Source organism: Poecilia latipinna, unplaced genomic scaffold (genome assembly GCF_001443285.1).
Source record: "Poecilia latipinna isolate Pla-1442-1.1 unplaced genomic scaffold, P_latipinna-1.0 Scaffold1311, whole genome shotgun sequence".
Lineage (NCBI taxonomy): Eukaryota > Metazoa > Chordata > Actinopteri > Cyprinodontiformes > Poeciliidae > Poecilia > Poecilia latipinna.
In genome coordinates this window covers 187,891-192,006 of record NW_015113927.1, presented here as the reverse complement: position 1 = coordinate 192,006, position 4,116 = coordinate 187,891, and the positions used below count along the sequence as shown (strand labels likewise).

General features: G+C 38.0%; 1 long non-coding RNA gene across 6 annotated transcripts in view; it reads right to left on the bottom strand.

Annotated features, from left to right (window-relative positions):
• Nucleotides 1–55: 55 nt before the first annotated feature.
• Nucleotides 56–4,116, bottom strand: part of LOC106961546 (uncharacterized) — an 11,354-nt gene continuing 7,293 nt past the window's right edge. For 2 of the 6 annotated variants that reach the window (XR_001427791.1, XR_001427796.1), the window contains exons 3-6: nt 930–1,023; nt 530–843; nt 215–393; nt 56–74 (exon numbers count right to left, since the gene is read on the bottom strand). This is a non-coding gene — a long non-coding RNA (uncharacterized LOC106961546). Of the gene's footprint in view, nt 75–214; nt 394–524; nt 844–929; nt 1,024–4,116 lie in introns of all 6 variants that reach the window. The other 4 variants (XR_001427793.1, XR_001427792.1, XR_001427795.1 and 1 more) reach the window with 4 other exon arrangements.

Genomic DNA, 4,116 nt, shown 5'->3' with positions numbered 1-4,116 from the left:
CTTTTTTCCTCTTCCAGTCTCTTTACCATCATGATGTCATCGATTGCCCTTGTTCTTGTGTGAAGACTGAGAGTCTGAAATGCATTTATGAAAAGGACAAATCAACTCATTAAAAGTTTAAATTTGTAAGTTTAGGTCAACCTCTGGAGTATCTAGTCACATTATCTGTCAGGTATGATGACAGTATAAAACATATTAGTGTATGTTTACTTACCACTGTGTGATTGTTGCCATGGCAATGTTGTGTCACCGGACAGGATCTCTTCCAAAGACAGAACTTCTGTGTCTGTATCAGTCTTCAAGTGACCAACATCTTCTAAAGCCAATGCTAAGATGTTTTCTCCTTTCTGATCTTGCGATGAGCCTTGGCACAAGCTTTGTGTCCATCTGTGTCTGCACAAACATGCACAAACAACATCAACTGTGCAGTATGTATGTTTATGCAGTATGCATAAACATACATACTGCATGTTAATGCAATATGTACCAGCAAGGTTATTCAATGCCTGGTCAGTGTTCCTTACCTTACATTCATGGGCTTTGCCATGGAAAAATGAGAGAAATTGCTTCATTTTAAGCAGGTGTTGGAGCTCAGGACAGCTTTTTGTTAGTTTTCAAGATATGGCCAGTACTTGCATGTTACATCCATGGAAAAAAAGGGATTGTCTGTTGGCCAGCCTTTGTTAAAAGAACAAGGGGTATGCAAATATCTCATACCCTATCTCTAAGAGCACTAAGCAGCACTCCATGTCTGCACACCGCTAGCTCCAAGATTCCTCATCCAGTTTGCTGCTGGATCTGTGAGAGATCTCCCTGGCTGCAGACCATTGCCCACCACAAAATCTAGAATGCATACAGTTCAGTCAGGTATGCTATTATTACAGGCGAAAAGGTTACTGTTGATATACATCTACAATCTGCAGTCTTACATTTTTGGTTGATTTGTGTATACAGTCCATAAATTTTCCTACGTTTTCATCCTTGGCTATGAAAAGGTCCTGAAATATAGCCTGTTCCTCCAATCTGAAAAACAAGCAAAAAAATACACTTCATGAGGTGTTATAGTCCAAAAGTAGTGAACATCACTAACATATACAAAGAATTGTTATATTTTACACATTTTACAATACCTTGCTGCATTCTTTAAATGGTAATACTTGCAGTTTCCATCCACTGAAACTGGAGTACAAGCTTGACACTTGAAGGGATCCTTCCTTAACATTTTATCCAACTCATATCTTATGGCTTCCCACTCAAAAATCTTTTCAGGAACCTGTCAGCCAAGATTGTACCCGTCTGATTTAAAATGAGAGATAAAAAAAAGAAAACATAAAATAGGACATAGGTGTCCAAATACCAGGCATCAAGAATAGGTGTCTTTCAAGTTTAAGGTGTGTCTCTGGCACAAAACATCTCACTCAATTAATTTTGATGTTACCAGGACTTTGTATGATCTGAATGCTGTTTAACCAGTTCCACCAAAATGTTGAAGAACATAACCACGCAAGAATGGAGTCAGACGGCCCTTCTGGGATATGTTCGTCAAAGTACTCACACGACCAATGTGGACAGTTATTTAAATTTTGATAACATAGTTTTTTTTTATATTTTGGTTTTGAGTCATTCAAAAATTTGTTATTCATACCATTGAGCATGACCACAGTGACTGCCTGTCCTGGTTTGATCCTCAAACACTCTGATGGACAATCACAAATTCTAACTGGGATCTCCACAGGTACGAATTGTGCTAAAGAGGTTGACATGTTGGATGCTTGAATGTAAAGAAAACAAAACTTGCGCTTTCTCTTCTTATCAGCCACCCTGACTTAAGGAGACGGCATGGTCATCAGGTGACATGAACGCAGATGTGGCTGATCTATGGGGGGAGACAGATGATGGAGTGGGAGGAGAGGCAGCTGGAGAGGTGCTTCTGGATCTTTTCTTCTTCTGAAAAGACTGAGAGGATGGGACAACAGGATGAGAAACAGGAACAAGATCAGCCACTATCACAGTCTCTTCCTGGTTCTCTGGTATCATCATTGGATGCTCCTCAGTAAGCATCCCAGGCTGCTCCTGACCTATGGTCTGTCTGTTCAAAGATCAGGTTCTCAGCTCTTTACTTCTCTTCATCTGGCTTGCAACAGCAATAAATAACATAGAGAGGAGGACAGAAATGTGCCTGTACTGATGCAAGTTCATTTTTAATTCAAGTAAATGACCTATAGCTGCAATCAGTGTATTCAGACAAAGTTCATAAACAAAATTTAAAGATCATCACAGCCTAGGAGCACTGATGTTTTTAGCAACCCTCCAATTTTACAAAGTGGCATCAACAAGCATTACTATAAACACTATTATGTGACTCTATCATGGCTAATTAAACGTATTAAGCACAGGTACAATGTGCAGGTACAATCAGCCTCCGAGAGGCTAATTCAGCTAGCTTCCACTGTATATTTTCCGGCAAAAAAAACGTTAACGTGTCTTCAACCATTCGCCTCACAATCCTACTGCCATTAAGTCCTAAAACTACCATCAGTAACTTTATAACGTTGCACTTTGGAGTTATTTTTGGTTTTAGAGTACAAAAACATTTTGACAGGTGCAGGTTTCTACTCACCGGAGTGTAAGTGTCGCATAGGATGACGTCAGCTTATTCTTCTTCTTGGGTTTTTGTGGGATCCGTCCTTATTTTTATTATTTCAATCAAAAATATTAAAACGTTTACAGAACAGTTTGCATGCAATCACAAAAGAAAATACATCTTAATTTTTCTTAAATTTATTTGGTGTAAATCATTGATATTATACTCAAAAATAGTTAGTAAATTAAAAAAAAGGCTTTTAAATCAAGCTAACAACAACCACAACAAAAACCCTCCGGTTTTATATTTTACTGAGTTATTTTTAAATACCGAATTAAAGTCCTTTGACCGATATGTCTGACATGTATTTGTAGTAAATATTCTTAATATCCTGTTCAAACTAGCACATAAATTGTAAATAAAGGTTTTTTAAAAAAAATAGAATAGACTCGTCATCTTAATCGTTCCTAGGTCGTCAGTATCGGACGCTTAGGGAGCGGTACAGCATTCAATGAGAGAACCCTTTTCGTCAATTATTGACGCGAAGGGGGTACCCTCTATGTCAACATGTGACGCTGAGGGTACCTGCCCAAGCATCAATATGTGACGAGTTGGGAGTGAGAATGTGTTGCTAAAACACGTCCATCTTGATCCATCCTCTCCTGAGTAAAATTAAAGCTGCAGTATGTAACCTTTATAAATATTTTTTTTTTCACATATTTTTTAAAACTGTCATTATGTTGTGACAGTATGGTATGAGATGTAATCGGTGAAAAATCTATTTCCTCTGCCTTCTCCCAGTGCTAGAAACAACCAGTCAGAGGCTGGAGAGTTTTAGTGCGGTCAATCACAATCTCATGTTGTGCTTCTCATCCTTCCTCCCCCTCGATTTGTGCCATGCTGCAGCTAGCATAGCACAGAGCTGTGCAGATTCAAACTGTGAATGCTCAGTTTAGTTAGCATAGCTACGAATGATGGCAGATAAATTGTATCTTGTAATGATAAGTTGTTTCTCCACCATTAGCACATTTAACAGTGAGGAAATGAGGCTAATTGACAGCGCTAAGAGCGTCCTACTGGTTCTGATTGGTTGTTTTGGTCAGAACAGTGCATTACTTTAACCAGTAATAGTAGTTCAGGAAGGATATGGAGGAGATTGATTGTTTTCACAGATTATCTGTCTCATAACAAACTGCTATGACATGGTGACAGTGTAACACAGATGAGAAGGGTATTATATATTAGATGAATGGGCCAATAGGTTTGACTATCGGAGCATGGTGGGGTGTTTAAATGACACACAAAGGCAGTTAAATGAATAAAAAAAAAACTGGCTTTAGTGACATAAACCATGAAATTAACAAACAGTTATACAAGACACACAATTATGAAAATAAAATTACACACAATAAAATACAAAAAATAATACAAATACTTGGCCAAGTGCTAGTTCTCAGTTTTGAATATTTTGGGTGCACCCTGGTAATCTGAATTCTAAATCGTAATAGGCAACAGACTAATCAATTTCAGTT